We start from the raw sequence: 22,032 nt of genomic DNA, 5'->3' as shown, positions 1-22,032 counted from the left end.
TCAAATTTCTTGCAAATTTTCTCTATTTCCGTAAAGCAGTTTTTCACTGACAAAAACATTCCTGTCCTCAATCATCCTCCCTATTCACCGGAATTAGCTCCCTGTGATTTTTTACTTGTTCCCGAAAATCTAAAGTGACCTGAAGGGAGCACATTGTTCTTCAGTGGTTGAAGTGAAGACAGAAACAGCAAGCCTGTTGAGGAGCCTTAAGCAAGAAGACTTCCAGCACTGTTTCAATCAATGGAAGATAACATATGGAGCGGTGTAGAGATCTGGAGGGGGAGTATATAGAAGGTGACAATGTGTAGAATGCTGTCATTCATCAATAAATATATATTTTTCTACCCATCCGGTTACTTTTGTGTCTCACCTCGTATACGGTAATCATTCGATTCAGTAAAAAAGGAAATAAACTACGAGGAGGGAGAAAACACCTTTAATCTTCAGGTTTGAAAAGCCAATCAAGTGAAGTTACTCTCAAAAACTAGAAAAGTTGCTCACGCTAAATTGCAAAGTGATTTCCCTTGAATAATTTAGAGATGTAATACTGCAATTTAAGATTTGGCTTGGATGGCCATCCGCAGTGTTCAGATTGTAGTTGGCTGAAATGTTACTCATACAGAGATGGGTTACATGTATGATGCTTGTTGCTCATCAGGCCTTTGGTGATGCCAATTATTTCTGCACCTTGTAGTGGATGACATACATGGACTGGCATCCTTGTTGGTGTAGGTTTTGAAACAAGAGACGATGGAACAGGACTATGTTCTCCCCCGATGCACTAGAAGGCAGTATCCTTGGGTTTCAACAACAACATTTATTTATATAGCACATTTTCATACAAATAATGTAGCTCAAAGTGCTTTACATGACAAAAAAAAGACAAAGTAAGAATTAAAATAAGACAACACTAATTAACATAGCATAAGAGTAAGGTCCGATGGCCAGGGAGGACAGAAAAAACAAAAAAACTAAATAAAAATAAAAAATAAAATCCGCAGGTGTACCAGACCATGAGACCGCCCAGCCCCCTCTTGGCATTCTACCTAACATAAATGATCAGTCCTCTTTGTATTTTAGGGTTTTCATGGAAGGACTTGATGATGATGGTCATGCAGACTTCTGGCTTGTAATCCATCAATGTAGGAACATCACGGTGCTTTAATTATATGGTGGTGGCACAGGTTGCCACCACAGAAAACTGGGAAAAGAAACAGAAGAGAGAGTAGGGGTTAGTACGGATTTTAGAGCCACCATGAATAGTTTATTATAATGAATTGAATATACAGAGCATCAGGATTAAACTGAATGAAAGTTACGAGAAAGCCATTTTAAAGTAATGTGTTTTTAGTAGTGTTTGAAAGAGCTCCACTGTGTTAGCCTGCCGAATTCCTATTGGCAGGCTATTCCAGATTTTAGGTGCATAACAGCAGAAGGCCGCCTGCCTCACCACTTCTTTTAAGTTTAGCTCTTGGAATTCTAAGCAGACACTCATTTGAGGATCTAAGGTTACGATTTGGAATATAAGATGTCAGACATTCCGATATATAAGATGGAGCGAGATTATTTAAGGCTTTATAAACCATAAGCAGTATTTTAAAGTCAATTCTGAATGACACAGGTAACCAGTGTAGTGACATCAAAACTGGAGAAATGTGCTCAGATTTTCTTTTCCTAGGTAGGATTCTAGCAACTGCATTCTGCACTAGTTGCAAACGATTGATGTCTTTTTTGGGTGGTCCTGAGAGGAGTGCGTTACAGTAATCTAGTCGACTGAAAACAAAAGCGTGAACTAATTTCTCAGCATTTTTCTATGATATAAGAGGTCTAACTTTTGCTATGTTTCTTAGGTGAAAAAATGCTGTCCTAGTGATCTGATTAATATGCGATTTAAAATTCAGGTTACAGTCAACAGTTACCCCCAAATTCTTTACCTTCATCTTGACTTTTAATCCTAATGCATCAAGTTTGTTTCTAATAACCTCATTATATCCATTATTGACAATCAATAAAATTTCTGTTTTCTCTTTATTTAGCTGGAGAAAATTACTATTCATCCATTTAGAAACACAAGTAAGACATTGTGTTAGTGAATCAAGAGAATCGGGGTCATCAGGTGCTATTGATAAATACAGCTGCGTGTCATCAGCATAGCTGTGGTAACTCACATTATGCCCCGAGATAATCTGTGAATCTGATAATTCAGTGCCAATTCAAACACCTGCAGGGAATAGCAGGAATTACAGTCTCATGGGACAATCCTGTTGGGTCCCATGGGTGCTACAGTGATTTTCACTCCCTACTTCGTGGGACTTCCGAATGACCTGGAAGTACAAAGGCTGATTGAATAGTAATGAGTCTGTCCCTGTTTCTCTTTCATGGAGGTAGACATGGGAATGCTGTGCGGGTATTTGTGAATGGCTTACATTGGCGTGTGTGAACCTGCAGTTGCACCGCCGTATTCTTCAGTGTTCTGTCACAGCGAGTAGAAGCACCTTGTACGTCTCATCATGGCGGATGAAGAAGTCTTTCCTGTGAGAGTATGGCAGAGGTATGTGATTGAATTTTTGCATTAAGCTTGGGAAGATTGGTAATACATCTCTTGAAATGTTATGGTGATGAAACGATCAGCCGTGCTGCTGTATTTTGGTGGTGGAAGCAGTTTAAGGGCAGTAACATGCGAGTGAATGACAGAACACGTTTAGGGAGACCATCTATTGTGGTTACGAATGTCAACATTGCTAGGCTGACAAACTGTTGCAAGAGGACAGAAGGCTCACTTTACGCACTTGGCATCTCAGATGAATGGACTCAAACCTTGTGACAGAGAAACTGAGAATTCATTGTGTGTGCTCCAGGTGGGTACGAAAGAAATCCCATAGAAGACAGTGACAATGCTGAGACACATGTTGCTACAGTTGCATTGGCAGCACTGACTGAAAGTAGTAAGGACTGCACAGGAACAACCTTCATATACAGTAGCTCAGATTTAGCAATGGGTGATTTCTGGGCATTTCCAACCCTCAAAAAAACAACTACAGTGAAAGAAGTTCTCCTTGGATGATGAAGTGAAAAACGCAGTGGCTGCATCACTATAACAGTCTGTTATTTGTCTTTGAATTGTTTTTTAAAACGTAAAAAATTTAAATGACGCTATTTCGAGAAAGAAAGACGTTCCAAGACTGTTGGGTCATTCGATTTTGAATTAAAGAAATTGTCTCCCTTGTACTTCCAGCACACCATGCCCAAGCCCTGGAAGTACTCCTGGGTTTTAGATAAAAGGAGCTGAGTTGCCTCACCGAAGAGGCAACTTGTGATATAATGTAATATCTGAAAAGTTGGAGTCGGAGTTGGAGTCGACATCCATGTAGGAACAAACCTCACCTGGGAGGAGTTGAGGAAGGAAGGAGAGGAGAATTCCATCCTACTTCTGTTTAACTGCAATTGTGATAGACAAAACTTACTGAAGTTATTCTGATTGTATTAAACCTCTCATTTGAACCCATGACTTGTGTCTGTATGGTTGTGTCTGGGGTTTAGAGTGCTGCAGGTCATAACCTCTAAGAGCTGTGAAAGTCCAGTCTCTGATTGTCCATATCAAGGCATGAATGGTTACGAATATTCTGCTTTGCAAAGAGTCCTATAAATATGCCAACATTCACACAGTGAAAAAGTGGCAAAATGAAAAACTTTTACTGATAAACTTAAAAGTATCATAAAATCTGGAGCACATCTCACAATCATTTTAATAGAAGAATGCAGCAAATAAGACCTGGCAGAGAAACGTTTAGTACTTTTCAGATATCACATTATGTAAGCAAAGGAAAAGAGACTTTTAATAGTAAGCCATCATCTCAGATAAGAATGTGCAGGACAGTGCTAGTAAATATACAGTCAGTGAGATGAGCCATGAGGCTTACATTTGAGGTGACGTAAATGAAAAAGCGGTAGGAATAAAATGTCACGTCAGCAAATTGAGTTGCTATTCAGAATTAGTGGCTGCAAAAAAACAACAAAAAAAAATTCAGATAGACTTTGCCAATTTAACAGGACATGTATAGTCTAATTTGTGTCTCTTTCAGCAAATGTGGGTTTACTGTAATCACAGTTTATTTTTGTTTTGTCTACTAGTAACGTGTTTCATTTCCTGAACTTGCTTTAAAGTAACAGCCTGGATCAACCAAACTAATTCCCTCCATACTTTTAAACAATTCAATCATGTCTCCTCTTACTCTTCTTATACTTAAACTTCAACCCCTGTAGCCCTGGAATCAGCCTAGTTGCTCTTCTTTGGAACTTTTCTAGTGCTGCTATGTCCTTTTTGTAGCCAGTGTCCCCCTATCACTTCACTGGGGCACTGGGATTCACACACAGACCACGGGATAAGCACCCCGTGCCTGCCTCACCAACACCACTTCCAGCGAGTAGCATCCACTTGCAGAGCCACAACACCATACATCACCACAGTTGTAGATCCACAGTTGCAGACCCGGAAGTGACATCATCGCAGCTTCAGGGCTGTCTTTGTAAAATTACTTTCAGAAGGTTTCGGCCGGTCTTGGCAAGTAAGTCTGTCACTACCCGATCTCAGGACAACAACAACAACATTTATTTATATAGCACATTTTCATACAAAAAGTAGCTCAAAGTGCTTTACATAATGAAGAAAAGAAAAATAAACGACAAAATAAGAAATTAAAATAAGACAACATTAGTTAACATAGAAAAGGAGTAAGGTCCGATGGCCAGGGTGGACAGAAAAAACAAAAAAAACTCCAGAAAGCTGGAGAAAAAAATAAAATCTGTAAGGGTACCAGGCCACGAGACCACCCAGTCCCCTCTGGGCATTCTACCTAACATAAATGAAATAGTCCTCTTTGTAGTTAGGGTTCTCATGGAGTCACTTGATGCTGATGGTCATACAGACTTCTGGCTTTTAATCTATCCATCATTTTTGGAAGATCATGGTACTAAAAGTAGTTGCGCCACCACCAAAAGGACACCGGAAAAGGAAACAGAAGAAAGAGTAGGGGTTAGTACAGATTTTAGAGCCACCATCAATAGTTATTATAATGAATTGGATATACAGAGTATCAGGATTAAATTACAGTGAAGTTATGAGAAGGCCATGTTAAAGTAATGTGTTTTCAGCAGTTTTTTAAAGTGCTCCACTGTATTAGCCTGGCGAATTCCTACTGGCAGGCTATTCCAGATTTTTGGTGCATAACAGCAGAAGGCCACCCACCTCACCACTTCTTTTAAGTTTTGCTCTTGGAATTCTAAGGAGACACTCAGTTGAGGATCTGAGGTTGCGATTTGGAATATAAGACATCAGACATTCCGATATATGAGATGGGGTGAGATTATTTAAGGCTTTATAAACCATAAGCAAAATTTTAAAGTCAATCCTGAATGACACAGGTAACCAGTGTAGTGACATCAAAACTGGAGAGATGTGCTCGGATTTTCTTTTCCTGGTAAGGATTCTAGCAGCTGCATCTTTTTTGGGTAGTCCTGAGAGGATTGTGTTACGGTAATCTAGTTGACTGAAAACAAACGCATGAACTAATTTCTCAGCATCTTTCAATGATATAAGAGGTCTAACTTTTGCTATGTTTCTTAAGTGAAAAAATGCTGTCCTATTGATCTGATTAATATTATTAAATATATAATTTAAAATTTAGATTACAGTCAACAGTTACCCCTAAGCTTTTTACCTCTGTTTTGACTTTTAATCCTAATGCTTCCAGTTTATTTCTAATAGCTTCATTGTATCCATTATTGCCAATCACTAAGATTTCAGTTTTCTCTTTATTTAACTTGAGAAAGTTACTATTCATCCATTCTGAAATACAAGTCAGACATTGTGTTAGTGAATCAAGAGATTCGGGGTCATCTGGCGCTATTGATAAATACAGCTGTGTGTCATTAGCATAGCTGTGGTAACTCACGTTGTGCCCTGAGATAATCTGACCTAACGGAAGCATGTAGATTGAGAAGAGCAGCGGACGCAGGATAGAGCCTTGTGGAACACCATATTGGATATCATGTGTCTTTGAGTTGTAATTACCACAACTAACAAAGAATGTTCTCCCTGCCAGGTAGGATTCAAACCAATTTAAGACACTGCCAGAGAGGCCCACCCTCTCGGAGGACGGAGGTTTCGGAACATGACTTTTGGAAGGTTTCGGCCAAGCCTGTAAAGAACGTTGGGTCAAGAACCTGTTCAAAAATGAAGCAATAAAAACAAGAAGGAAAAACAGTACATCAAACCAAATAATACACATCATTGTGAAGTTCGGAGAGGTTTCGGCCATCATGTCGTGTCATACGTCAAACTGAATAATACGGATCATTTCTGTGAAATACACCATTAACATTTATGTTGTGTTCGGGTCTGTGGGAACCATTTAACATCCATCCATCCATCCATTTTCCAACCCGCTGAATCCAAACACAGGGTCATGGGGGTCTGCTGGAGCCAATCCCAGCCAACACAGGGCACAAGGCAGGAAACAATCCCGGGCAGGGTGCCAACCCACCGCACCATTTAACATGCCGACAAAATTAAAATCATTTAGATTTTTGTTAATTAAAAACAATTTTTCACTTACATTCATGAAACGAAATATACAATATAATTACAATGTTTACACCACATTAGAGTTTAGCAAAATGTTAATAATTAAAGTGATTGCATTTTTTAAAATGTACGATTCATGTGTGCAATATTGTTCTAAACCAATTTAGAATGAACATTTAAGCCAATCTAATATTTTTAAACATATTTGTGAAGAAAACGGCAATACATATTCTCCACTTACATTATGCTATATTAATTGCCTTATATAGAACTGCTCTAGTTTTTGTCACTTATTATTATAAACGACGGTGGGCCACACAGTTTCTTTCTGTAAGTTAGTCACCGCAGACCACATATAAAAACAAACAAACGTCTGCAGACGCTAAACATTTGGGGCCCAATGTGTTCTAATTAAGATCTACTGAAAATAAACAGATAGTATTGGCTCCTAATTTTTTTTTAAGTGAATACTCAAAGAACATATGACCTTGAAATGTTGTTCTTTTAAACTTTGCCATCTTTTACAGCTTTCTAAACAATGAATTAAATTGCAAGGCTCAAAATGTGGTTACTATTCACCCCTTGGATGTGATTTATTAACACAATGGGCGATACGCTTTTGTTTGGTTTTCTTCCATAATGTTCATCCAAGTAAGATAATACGTTTCTTAAATTCATAAACTAGCACACAGTCTTTATGATAAAATGCAGATTTGCCAGGTGTAGTTGACCATTCACAACAGTTTCCCTGAAGGTTTTATGCCTTACAGTCCTTTGGCATAATGCAGTTCTCCATATGTACATTTCTCTAAATAGGCTTTAATTTGCCAACTCTGTTTATTTGAGCAGCTTGTCTCAATGTTTATATCTTTGCAACATTTAAAAAAGAGATTTCAGTGTAAATTCCTTGTTATTACTTTAATTGATGTAATTTTTAGCATAGGCGTTCACTAAAAAATAACAATCAAAAAGGAGGGTAAGAAAAAGAGAAAACCATACGTTCACAAAATAGGTAACACAATTATCTGTTTTCTGACCCCACACTTTGAAATTCAGGGATGTTGGCAGCCACCGCCTATCATGACATCAGCAGGCACATGGCAAGAGTCAGCCCTGGGCACAGTGAAATGGATGCCATCAGAAGGTCAGTCTGGAAAAAGATAAGACAAGACAAGATAAGATAAGGAAACAACAACAACATTTATTTCTATAGCACATTTTCATACAAATGATGTAGCTCCAAATGCTTTACAGGATGAAGAAAGAGAAAGAAAGACAAAACATATAAGGAATAAAATTAGGCAATACTACTTAACATAGAATAAAAGTAAGGTCTGATGGCCAGGGAGGACAGAAAAAAAACAAATAAAAACTGGAGAAAAAAAAATCTGCAGGGGATCCGAGATCACGAGACCACCCAGCCCCCTCTAGGCATCCTACCTGACATAAATGACCTCAATCAGTCCTCATGGTATGCAGGGTTCTCATGGAAGAACTTGATGATGACGGTCATGTGGACTTCTGGCCTTTAATCCATCAATGTAGGGACATCACGGTGCTTTGATCAGATGGTGGTGGCGCAGATCAACAGCACAGAAAACAGGAAAATGAACAGAAGAGAAAGTAGGAGTTAGTACGGATTTTGAATATGAATACCATGAATAATAATGATAATCAATTGAATATACAGAGCATCAGGATTAGATAGATAGATAGATAGATAGATAGATAGATAGATAGATAGATAGATAGATAGATAGATAGATAGATAGATAGATAGATAGATAGATAGATACTTTATTAATCCCAATGGGAAAAAAACTAAGATGAAGCTATGAGAAAGCCATGTTAAAGTGCTTCTCTGTATTGGAGAAAAAAATAAAATCTGCAGGGGTCTGAGGCCACGCGACCACCCAGCTCCCTATAGGCATTCTACCTAAAAAAGGAAAAGCAAAATAAGAGAAGACAATATAAGATAACATTCTGGCAGGATAACAAAAATAAGATAGACTAGGACAGGGGTGTTCAACTCCCTGGCTGCAGGTTTTCATTCTAACCCTTTTCCAAATCAGTGAGTAGTTTTTACTCCTAATTAACTCCTTTTCCCTTCTTTTTAACAATGATGTTTTTAATGGATTCAGTCCTCTGAATTGATGTGTTTCTTCGTTAAATGGCATCAAAAAGAAATGACATGTGAAACGAGCCAACAGGTGACAGGTAAACTGGAACGTCAAACTCCAGCCAATTTCGCTCTAACCAATCTCTTAATGAGAAGCCGATTCTTGCTTTAATTAACAGCAAATTAAATTGTTGCTGCTCTCATTTTGCCACAGCGGACTGTTGATTTTCTGTGTTTTCCAAGACCACCGTCAAGATGTTTGATGACCAGGGGGGTATTTTTCGTACGTCGCTTAAATCATCCGAGATCAGACGCCTCATCTTGGATAAGTTAATGCCGGTGACACTCATCCGGGATAGGTCGGTTTTTCAAACGCAGCGGTGTAGTAGATTAGTCTAGTTGGATTTAATCATCCGAGGTGAATGTGCGCGCCCATGCTGAGTGAAAAGCCCATATATATTGAGTCTAGAAAACATGATCAGCAAGTCTTTGATAGGCTGTAACAAAATGACGAAAGAACGGGCACATTTTTTTTCACACACGCGGCGCAAGACCTTTTATTCGAAGGACATGAAGAATTTCAAGATTTAATATGCACAATGGGTAACACTGCAAAAGCAGCCCAGACCAGAAAAGATGGCTGGCAAAAAGTGGCCGACAAATTAAACGCTAAGTACTGTGCATTGTACTTACTGAAAGCATTGTTTCATTTCCTATGTGTCAGATTAATTATTATTTAACCCCTTAACCGCCCTCTGCCGGATATATCCGGCATTGTTGTTTTATTGCTAACGCCATACTGCCAGAATTATCCGGCACATTTGCCTATGGTTATATGAATGCCTGTCGCGTAGTATAACTGATGGTTTGGCGTGGGTATTATTACTACATTGTATTTCGACAACTCTGTGGTTGTTTTGGCCGGTTATATGATGTGATTCGGAAGTGACAGCTGTGAATATGGCGAAACGTAAACTGACTTCAAGTGAGGCTTTGCAGGCAATTTTGGACAATTCTGATTGTAGCAGTTCTGAAGAAGATTTTAGCGACAATGATGAGCAGCAACGTGCGCTGCATGATACTGTGAATGAAGACGCATCGGATGACTGCGATGAGTGGGTGTATCCCCAGCATCTCAACTGGACTGCTGCCCGAGGTGAACTACCTTTTCTGCATCCGTTTGAGGCAACGTGTGGTTTTACTGTTGATGTAAACAATTACACTGCCGAGCAGTTTTATGATCTGTTTGTGTCACCTGATTTGATCAGACATTTTGTTCATCAGACAAATCTGTATGCAGCACAGTTTATTGAGAAAAATCCCAATTTACCTCCACATTCCCGTGTTCGTGCTTGGGTAGACACTGATGAAAACGAAATGAAAAAATTCATTGGGATTTTGATGTTGATGGGAATAATCAGAAAACAAGATATTGAGATGTACTGGTCTACAGATCCTATGTATGCAACACCTATTTTTGCAGCTATCATGAAACGTAACCGATTCTCTTTGCTGCTGAAATTCTTTCATTTGAATGACAACAGAAATGAGCCAGATAAGAAAGATCCAAACCGTGACCGCTTGTTCAAGCTACGTCCTTTGATTGACCATTTATTTGAAACATTTCAGTTGCCCTACATGCCAGGACCGTCAGTTGCAGTTGATGAAAGTTTATTGTTGTGGAAGGGCCGCTTACAGTTTCGACAGTATCTACCATTGAAAAGGGCACGGTTTGGTATCAAGATGTTTTGCTTAGCTGAGAATTCAGGTTACATTTATAGATTTCGTGTATACACTGGCAAAGAGGATCCTATGAGTAGTATTTCAGCAGTGTTGCCAGATGAATGTAAGGACTTTGGACTTTCAGAGAAAATTGTTGTGTACCTTGCCCTACCACTATTGGACAATGGGTACACCATTTGGATGGATAACTGATACTCCAGTTGTATGTGTTTGCCCATTTCTAGAACTTGCACAACATTTAGTGGTCAATACTGCTTGAATAAATGTAAAAAAGTAAAAAAATGAAAATTGTTCAGATTTCGCCTGGCGTGGGGAATATTTAGGGAGTTGGCGGTTAAAGGGTTAATATGTCATAATTCCAGATCAAACGTGAGCACAAGGAGAACATGGGAACAGGTTAAAGTGAAGTACAAGAATATACTTCAAACTGGTAAATATTGGTATATAACTATTTAAAGAATTGTTGACATAAATAATCATATATAATATAAAAACATTAATTTTAAAGCTATTAAGAAGGCAGACAAGCAAAAAACAGGTGGAGGTCCACGCGGTCCAGACCTAACCCCTGCAGAAGAGTTGGCTCTCCAGCAAAATGCCCATCGCCCTGTTTCTGATGGCATTCAACGGGGAAGCTCCTCCTCAGAACCAGTGGCAGGATGCAGTGGTCACTTCATTTCAGGTAAAGGATGGTCATTGCATATATTTGCCCTCCATGTGTGCCATACGTATGTTCCATATAGCCCTCTTTTTTGTTGGGTCAGTTGCAGGGAATGTCATATCCCTTGAACCTGTGTCTGACCAACGAGATGTTGACGAAGGTCAAATATTTGATGAAGACACTGTGTCTGATTATTCATCAGGAGAAGAGGTACATTTTCCAAATAATGTTTGATCAAACTCCACTCTGATCAGTCCCATGTGCCTCAATCACATTTGGAAATCCTGGTAATGAGAATGTTAGGCTGATTGTGAGATTCTTCATGGAATTGTGGGTATTTTAGCCTGTGTATTACCTACCTGCAATGGCATGAAACGCCTCTTTTATTGTCTGCACACGCAGGTGTCCAGGAAACACTATGAAAACACGGAGGAAATATTTCAGAGCCAAACAGACTTTACGAATTGCCTGGCAAACCGCACTTTTAGATAAATGTTCTGCATCGCCTACAGTATATAAAAGAGTGCCGCTTGTAAAAAACCTCAAAGCAGCGCATACTGTCTGTGTGGCTGTGAGAGCCCGACTTCGCCGAGTTTGACTTCGAATATAAGGTGCTAATAAATCTTTGAAGTACAATATTCCCCCTCGGCTAAAGCGGTATCTTACGAAAAGAATTTCCTCCAGGAGCAATAAAGGATCTTGCCGATCGCGCAAAACCCTCTCTATATGAAATTCTCTTCGTATAATTTGCGCACCAATATCAATTGGTCGCTCATTCATGAACGGCGAAGCCATGACTGGATGACTTCCATGCACCGTCACTGATTACGTGTGTAAACTAATCCTTGTTTACGTAGAACAAACCTGCTCTGAGCAGGTTTGAGGATTAGGATGTGTTGCTATGACAACACTTCCAGCAAGAGTTTCGAAAAACCGACAGATCCAGGATCAGGCCAAATCGTCAACAATTACATCCGGCTAAGTGAGTAATCCACGTACGAAAAATACCCCCCTGAGCAGATCAACATGACCGAGACCTTCACCTTTCTTTATTTTCAGGTCAGCTGGTCATGTGGTAGCTTGTTTTGTGTCTCAGTATTGTTTGGTTGCTCATTAAGGAAAAAGAATCAAATAAGGGGTCTGAGTAGCATCCATTAATACTAAGGCAAAACAAGTGAACCGGCAGCAAAAAATGACTCACTAATTAAGAAGATTGTTAGAAAGAAAACCTACAACCACTGTGGCCCATCAGGATCGGAGCTGCACACTCCTGGGATAGGATATGTTAAGATAAGGTAAGAAATGGAAGGTTTGGGAAAGAAAAGATAAGATAATTAAAGATAAGACAGCACAAGGAAGTTTACAGGCAGAGGATAAGATAAGATAAGATGAGATGAGACAGCTGACGCAAGCCAGTTTAATGGTTGAAAGCGCAGGCCCACATCACAGACCCGTTGCGGAGACCCAATGGATGAGTGGGCAAAGACAGGAAGAAGGAAACCACTGAGACAAAGGGGACAAGAAAAATAACCTGATTTTATCTCTTTGGTTTTAACCCTTATTTTAATCTATTTATTGAAAGATGATTTTAACTTCCACTGAAGAAGCACTTTTTTATTGTATTTTTTTATTCAAAGAGAACCACACTTTATTTATTTATTTTGTTGGACACTATATAAATAAAACTGCACTTATTTGCCCCAGACTTTGTTATTCACGCGTCTTCATTGCCATAACTTTCCTGGACATGACTATCAATTTCCACATTTAAGGAGAAGAAGCCAGTGGTGGGCACATACAGATGCAGAGTGTAACACTGTACTTTAAAAGAAGGCAGCACCCATGGTGTAATGTCCAAACATTAATTCATTGAATGACCTGCAAACAACAAAACAGGTAATTCTTAAGAGTTTTTTTTTTTGGTTTTGAATTCTTCATAGTATTTTAGTTTTGGTGAAAGGACATTTGGCCTTTAGTGAAATTCACTGATTGTTAATCAACAAATCCTCTCAGTTGTGCTAAAACGTAACTCTCAACTGTAATTTTCATATATTACTTGAATATTCATCAATATATGAGACCTGATGATGTCCAGTTTGAAATAAAGTGCAGTTGTGGTCACTAAGTAAATTTCCCAAGGGCCCCCCAAATGAACATTTCACTTATGAAACCCCCTTACTAAACCTAAAGATATCTCGGAACCTTTTATCCGATCGTGATGGTGAACTATTGGCAACTGCTCCACAAAATGGTGACGCCCATGAGAAAAATACAATCTTACTAGAAAAAGACACAAAATATTTATAGCATTGTTAAAACTAAGTCTGACCAAAAAATGGATTTTGCTTCTGAAAAAAAAGAAGCAATTCTTACACGCATAGAAATGCTAGTGAACCAACAAATGATTTAAAGGGTGGACCAGAAGGGAGATATGAAAAACAGAAAAGGGCCAAAAGTGGGAGATCGAAAAGAACCAAAACAACATAACTATAATAATAATAATAATAGTAATAAGTTTTATTTCATACACTCAAGGACACTTTACAATTCAATAAACACATTAACAAGACAGTAGAAATTACATACAAGAAAATGAATAATACTCATTGAAAAGATGTGTTTTTAACAGGAGTTTGAAATTAATAATATATTTTTCCTCACAAAGGCTGAGGACAACAAAATAAATAAAACAAAATAACTGAAGTGCTGGAAGAAAGTCGAAGTCAGAGGAATGGAGAGAAAGTCGGGAATATAAAGGATCAATTGAAAAGCAAGTAATTCACAAAGAAGGCTTAACAAAGCAGCTTGGATAATGACACCATGAAATGGGCAACCTTTTAAACCCGACGCTGCAATTAGCTCTGGGCTACGACATCAGGAGACACGGCTCCTAACAATAGGAAGAGCTACCCGGGCAATGGGAGCAAAGCTGCAATGCTTCGATAAAACACCTAAGATAGCCTCCAGAATGGAGTAAAACCCAAAAATGTAACAGATTCTCAAATAAAGACTTTGCAAGCAAAACACCATTCATGAAAATGATTAGGTCATTGTGCAGAGCTGTAATATTTTTTAATTCATTTGTTTTTATACAGATTCCTGATGAATACTCACGTGAATATATGCTAGATCAATGTGACCAATACGTAGTTTTGACATTATTGTTGAAAGTCGGCAACGTTAACTGGTAGATGGTAATGATTAGACATCGCGAGTTAATACTCCATCGACATTTAAATTGAACAGCACTGTTAGGGCAAAGTAACAATTCTTTTCAGCATCTCACGGAAGCGTTGCTGTGACCTCTTCAGAACTAAGCGGGTTAGAAAATGACCGACTGATTTTCTATGTTTTTTAGTGCTGGTGATATGTGTAGAGTTCATCATCACTCTTAAACCGGATTTATACTTGACCATTAATGGTGCACTGCATGATAACGTGCAGTGAATACACTTGACTTGAACATTCCTAGTTTTCCTCGTCTTTCTTTGTACGTTTAGCATTCGTTCACTCAGAGGTTGATGCACTTGCTGCTTCCTGAGCAGCTCTTCTTTACTCCACCTTAGCGACCCACTGCTTCTCATCTTTCGTTGGCATCTTTTCACGTTAAAACTGATTAAGTCTGTGTTTGTGTTGCAATTACTTAGTACGTTTTCTTTCATTTTTCACATAAGCTGGCACGTAAGTCTTCAATCTGCATCAAGAATGATTTAAGATATGAAGAGATAGGGGAAGTGACAGCGAAGGTGGAAGGGATGAGAATGGCCGCTGCCGAGAGTTGATTCTATAATAAAACAAAATAAAAATTAAAAGAGGAATAACCTTGGAGGTCAATCATCACCCTGAAAGTGAACAGTAGAAGTCACGTAGTATATGTGGACCAAATTTCAGGTCAATAGTTCAAATGGTTTGCAAGCTACAGGTGATTTAAAATCCTGGACAGACAAACGGACAGCCAATGTAGCGTATTATATAAGTAGATTCTCTGAATGTTTACGTGCATGCATCATACCTGCCACGCATTTCCAACGCTCTTTTGATGTGTCCTCTGATCACACTGCCAGAAATGTACGCGATGCGTGTGCAAGTTGCAGTTCACGTGCAAGCTCAAACCCTAACACGAACGCAGAAACACAGTCCCGGGTTCAAATACTGGAAGGCTTTATTATATTTACCTCCAAAAAATGATATAAACACAAACAAATACACAAACACAGGTCTTTTATCTCCAGAATACTTTCTTTCTTTCTCCCTACCACACTACCCTCCTTCACTCAAGCGTGGCTCCACTACCTCCCAGCTCCGACTTGCTTGGATAAGGGAGTGCGGTCCCTTTTATTACATACCCAGGAATCACACGGAAGTCCATGATAATAGGGAGCTTGTCTCCTTGCAGCGTCCTCTCGTGGCACCCAGTGACCGAAGCAGGGCTGCCCTGCTGGACTACATTTCCCGGCATGCCCTGCTGGGTTCACTGGGTGAGGATATCCGGGACTGCTGCCATCTAGCGTGCTGGGGGAATAAAAACTGCCCAGCGATATCTCTTCTTGTACAGGGGCTGTCCGTCCATCTCTTCCTTCCGGGTCTGCTTCCTGTTTCCTTCCTGGCCGGAATGCCCATCCGACCCAAGTGACATCTACAATGCCTAAAATTTAAAAGTGCAAGTCTACACTTCAATCAAATCTTGATTGCTTTATTTCACATCCATTGTGGTGGCTCGGAGAGACAAAATTATAAAAATTGTATCACTGTCCAAATATTTATGGACCTGACTTGCAGCTCTCTTCACTTATAGCGATCGCCTTTTGTATTCTGTCACAGCTACACGTGTTCAAAACAGTCCCTGGACGTATGTTACTCGATTATGTTGACCTCCTTTGTAAGTCACTTTGGATAAAGAGTTCTGCTGAGCAAATAAATGTAAACGTAATCTGGCCGGTTACTTTTATCTTAAGAACAAACGTAACAACCAAACACATTGCAGTAAAAAAAGAAACAAAAAAAAGTGACAGTCTCTTCTGCCGTTGAGAAAGTTTACGGCAGCCAAGCGACTCTTGTAAATGACAGCCTTTTTCCTTCTTCTGCCTGGTTCTCATTACCCTAAACAGCAAACTGACAATGACACAGCGGAACAAAGAAGAAGTATCTCCTAGCCACCGACAGATTTTGGAAGCCCATTTATTACTGTGTTAACTGTGTAAACTAAGTGGCAGCTTGCGTTTTATGATGCAATAATAAACTTGTGGGAGAAAAGCTAACATAAAATAATGTGATTACCCTCTATGTAAACTGCCTTCTTCAGCAGTTGCTGGTAAGCTAATCATAATCATATTTGTACTGTAGAACATTAAGCTCCGTCTCTGTTGAACGCCACTAAACAAATAACTGATGATCAAAGGGACGGCACTTAAAAACGTTTCATAAATAATACTTGTTAAGTTCACAGTTGCTGAACTAATGTCAGGTGCCCCGTTTCTCAGTATACTTGAAACAGAAGGTAACCTCTGTTAGATGCTTATTTGGGATCCCAGTCGTGTTCTTTGCTGACGCTTGTTTGCACCGTTAAGTGCCTTGTGACAGTGTGGGTACAGTAAACTTTCGACGGACTTTTCCTGACAGCCTCCTGTCCAATAACACTGCACAATGAAGATTTGTGTTTCTTGATCAGAAAAATCACCTTCAAAATTTCCTTTCCTGTACCGTTTTATTGCAATCATCTATTTTTGTGATTTCCTTTAACACATTGGGATACACCGTAGTCTTTATGCAGGATGCCAAGTTGTTTTGCCTGCCTAAGGTAAAGTCGTCTCTGATGGAGGATTACAGGAATCATCGGGTACAGGGATCCTGTCATGGGATTGGCTGGCCCAGCGCTGTCTCAGCTGTGGAATGGCCTATAGGGCGAGGCAGCTTGATGGCTGAGGTCTCCAGGGCTCTGAACAAATCCAAATCATATTATATGATATGGTGGTGCAGTGGGTAGCACTGCTGCCTCACAGTTGGGAGACCTGGGGACCAGGGTTCGCTTCCCGGGACCTCCCTGCGTGGACTTTGCATGTTTTCCGTGTGTCTGCGTGGGTTTCCTCCCACAGTCCAAAGACATGCAGGTTAGGTGGATTGGTGATTCTAAATTGGCCCTAGTGTGTGTGCTTGGTGTGTGGGTGTGTTTGTATGTGTCCTGCGGTGGGTTGGCACCCTGCTCGGGATTGGTTCCTGCCTTGTGCCCTGTGTTGGCTGGTATTGGCTCCGGAAGACCCCCGTGACCCTGTGTTCGGATTCAGCGGGTTGGAAAATGGATGGATGGATTATATGATATAATCTACTGTTGAATTCTGCTCTATACTTGTAATATTTCTATTGCACTATTATATTGTATTGAGGATTACTTGTGTACTGTTCTGTGTATTGTATTGTATTGTATTTTGTGTTTAACCCCCTTCTTTTTGACACCCACTGAACCCCCAAACTCTCTTTGAACTGCCTTTCCTGAGGTTTCTTCCATTTTATCCTGACTAGGTTTTTTTTTTTTTTAGGAGTTTTTCTTTGTCTTCTTAGAGAGTCAAGGCTGGGGGGGCTGTCAAGAAGCAGGGCCTGTTAAAGCCCGTTGCAGCACTTCTTGTGTGATTTTGGGCTATGCAAAAATAAATTGTATTGTCATAGATCCTCCATTTCCAGGATGGAAAAAAGTGTCTTTAATAGGAATAAAGAAAATGGTTGAGTGGATTCATTGACATGCATAAATGAGCCTGAAAACAGTTTGTCACAGCAGTTGAGTGGTGAAACGATATATCATCCCATATGACAATATAGTATGGGCTGTTGATTGTAGCATGATGTTCCCTCTTGTCTCTAAAGGCCAACAAGGAATTCATTAAGACCTGAGCTGTTACAAGGCCAGAGCTCCTGACAAGACAAATGGTAATGATTGACTATCTCTGGCCCAGTACCTGAACTGTCATCCTTTGCCTAATAACATTCCTCTCATGCCTCTTTGTCTTAGACAAACATAAGCGAGCTTCTCAACACCAATGACTTTATGTGGTATAGTAATGGACTCCAGCTCCATTATTCTCCATAATCACAATAATTATGACACGGAATACATGGGACTGAGTTTTTGAGTTGAAGAATCTGTTATCTTAAGGTGTCTCCACAGGGTTCAAGTCTCGGCCACAGTCAGACAGTCAGACACTTGTCCTAATGTCACTCCAGCTTGGGCTTGGCTGTATGCTTTGGTTCATTTTAGTGCAATTTCTTCAAGGGCTCCTCTGTATTTGTCTGCTTTCATCCTCCTCTCAATTTTGGCCAGTCTCCCTGTCCCAGCTGCTGTGAAGCACCCCGTAGCATGATGCTGCTGCCACCACCATCCTTCACCATAGGCATGGTATTTGCTGGCTGATGATCAGTGCCTATTCTTCGCCAGACATAGTCCTTGGAGTTTTGCTCAAAGAGTAACATTATTTTTTTGTCTCCGTAGACCAGGGAATGTTTTTCCTCATGCTCTCAGTGTCCTATCAAACTCCAAGAGGTCTATGATTTGCCTTTTACTCAAGAATGCTGCTGAGATGGTTGTCCTTTGAACGTGTTCTCCCACCTTGGTAGAGGACTTCTGATGCACCATTAGAATAACTGTTGGGTTCTTGGTCACCTCCCTGACCAAGGCCCCCCTTGCCTTGTTATTCAGTTTGGCCAGATGGCCAACTCTAAGTAGAGTCCTGGGGCCTCATGTATAAATGGTGCGTACGCACAGAAATGTTGCGTACGAACCTTTCCACGCTCAAATCGCGATGTATAAAACCTAAACTTGGTGTAAAGCCACGCACATTTCCACGGTAACTCATTCCTTGGCGTACGCAATTTATCCGCCCGGTTTTGCAGACTGGCGGCACCCAGTGTCAAAGCAGTGCTACTGTTCCTGTGTGATCACCCTTTCATTCTTAAATCCACATTCCTGGCGCGGCTTTATAAATACACTGAAATTAACTGCATATTGTTTATTAGCGTAATGCATCTGATTGTAATTAACCTGTAGCAATATAATGGTCCAGGGAATAGCCATAGTATTCCAAATACCATAACTGCTTTAGCGTTGTAACTCTCACTGCATCTTCTTTCAGCCGCTCCCGTTAAGGGTTGCCACAGCGGATCATCTTTTCCCACATTACTCTCACTGCACCACTCGGAGTATTTATATCACTGTATCTGAGTGGGAAATCACAGCAGCAGCTGATTGGAAAGAGAATTATCGGTACACAGCATGAAGCAGATGCTGCCTGAGCCACAGCAAACGCTTTAGTCCCTGTACGGACTTCGCGGTTTAGAAACAGTTTCATCCCAAGAACTCTAAACACACTAAATCAGTCCATCAAGTGCTCCTTGTAGAAATATTTGGACTTATAAGTACAATTACCCCACTGTAAACTTGCACTACAGTTATAATATTGCACAACCTGCGCCACTTTATAAAGCGCGTATTTACATGTGATGACGGTATTCATTTCTAAGACGAAATGCAGCAAAACATGTTGATTATATTATACAGATAAAACTTTAACTTCATTTAAATAATCTGTATTGTTAATAATTAAACATGTGAGGACACGGTGCTGCAGCGCTAGCTAGTTCAGTAATTGTTCCTGCCTTGCGCTGTATTCTTGCTGGTGCTGACGCGACACTGGAAAGATAGACGGATATAATAATTAAACAAGTACTACGAAGATATTTCAATGTTCCTTAAAAGTTTTGAAGAATCGAAGTTCTAAGCTTACAGATGGCTTCACGTCTATTACATAGCTTATTGTGTGGCGATTGACTTTTTGGAGAAAGAAAAGTAAGGACAGGAATTGGAGGTTAGTACGTTTGAAAGAGACAGTACTGCTGTAATAAATTATTTAATTGAAGGTCGCGCATGGCGCAGCAAGCCTCTTGCGTGAGACATGAACAAGCACTGCGCCACCGTGTTCCCATGTTTAATAACATGCTTTCATTCCTATCATCATGAAAAAGATATCACGTATACATCTCAGTATTTTAATTATTCAGAGAGCTGTAATATCAAGAATGTAATGGATTATGTGTCCTGTCGGAGAAAGAGAAAGCCCGTTTAAAAAGCAGGTAGTGATTCATACACATAGAGCACATAGAAGATCAAATACAGAACAAAGCATTGAACATGCCACTTTAGTTACAATAGGATTTGAGAAACTAGTAAATTAAACGATTTTAAGATGAAGTTTATGATGTTCTACTTTAATGGCAAAATAAACTACGTGATTAAAGTGGAAATTTCGAGATTAAAGTTGACATTTCGTGCTTTTTTTCCACTGTGTGCCTATTTTTTTTGTCTGTACCCTAATAAGCTTTCATATGACACTCAGACGGTGGGCTACGACTCGCTTTTTCACGGCGACTTTGATATGTGATTTCTTTTTTATTTCGGGCACTGTGCGACTTTGTGAAGTTGAGCCTTCGAGTTTCTCCGATACTCTGTCACTCGATCAGCTTCCTTTTGTTGATTATACCACTGTTTAAACCAACAAGTAGTACGTTTTTTCCTTTGCCTCCACTTGGTATTCGCTGAAATTCTTATATTTTCTCCCGTGCTTTTCCCTTTGTCTTTTCACAGAAGGCTATTTATATTGATTTGCATATTCAAAGAGGCGTAATTCTGGGAGGAGTTGGTGCAGGAGAGAAGGCGCGTGCACGTGCGTTACTTTTCACGCAAATCGGGATTTATGTAGTGGAAGAACGTGAAATTTTGCGTGCGCACAGATTCCAGCATCTGGATTTTTCTGTGCGTACGCACAATCCCGCTTTTGTGCTTACGCCATGTTATAGTGTGAGTTCTACGCACGGCGTTATACATGAGGCCCCAGGTGGTTCAAAACATCTTCCATTTCACAATTATTGATGTCACTGTGCTTCTGGAGACACTCAAAGCTTCAGAAATGGTTTTATCCCCTTGTCATGATCAATGCCTCACCAGCATTTCATTGCGCAGGTCTGCAGAGAGTTCTTTGTGTGAATTGTAAGACCTTTGTGGATCACCATGGGGTGTATGGCTCCTCCAACCTCGACACAGACAGACAGAGACACACGGCTTGCCAGACAGCACGATTTTATTTTAATGAAGTGGGGAAGTGCTTTTCTGTTGGTCCCCACTACACAGCACAATCCAAAGCACCAAATGTACAAACAAGCACAGTCCATCCTTCTTCCTCTCTCTTTTCTCTCTGTCTGTGTCTTCACTCCTCCTCCTCCCGACTCTTTGATTGGGGTGAGGCGTCTCCTTTTATAGTGCACCCAGAAGTGCTTCAGGTTTTCCTTGACCTTCCAGTGTGGTGGAAGTGGTGGCCCAAAGGGCTCAGTTGTACCTGCAGCACCCCCTGGTGGTGCCCATGAAACCCAACAGGGCTGCTCCAAACTACAACTCCCGGCATGCCCTGTGGGGATCTGTGGTGCTGTATTAACCCGGTGGAAGCTGCCCTCTAGTGTCTCGGGGAAGATAATGTCCCAAACGTGTTCTCTCCCTTGGTCCTTCCACCGAGCCGGCGTTCTGACCGGGTAATGGCCCTGGCCATCAGTCACACCTTCTGTACACAAGTATATTTGTGTCTTTCTCTACGACGTCCAAACAATTGAGTTTGCCACAGGTGAACTCCAATCAAGTTCTAGACGCATCTCAAGGAGAATTACAGCAAACAGGAGGCACCTGACCAGAATTTGGAGTGCCACAGCAAAGGGTCTGAATGCTTATATAAAAATGAAAGGTTTCTGTTTTTAATTTGTAATTAATTTGCAAGTCTTGCTAAAAAAGAGGGGTAAATACAATACAATACTCAGAACAGAACACAAGTAATCCTCAATACAATATTACAAGTACAGAGCAGAATTCAAGTCAAGTCAAGTCAAGTTGGGGAGCATGCA

This window comes from Erpetoichthys calabaricus, chromosome 7 (assembly GCF_900747795.2).
Source record: "Erpetoichthys calabaricus chromosome 7, fErpCal1.3, whole genome shotgun sequence".
NCBI classification, from domain to species: domain Eukaryota; kingdom Metazoa; phylum Chordata; class Cladistia; order Polypteriformes; family Polypteridae; genus Erpetoichthys; species Erpetoichthys calabaricus.
Note: the sequence above shows the minus strand (reverse complement) of the source record.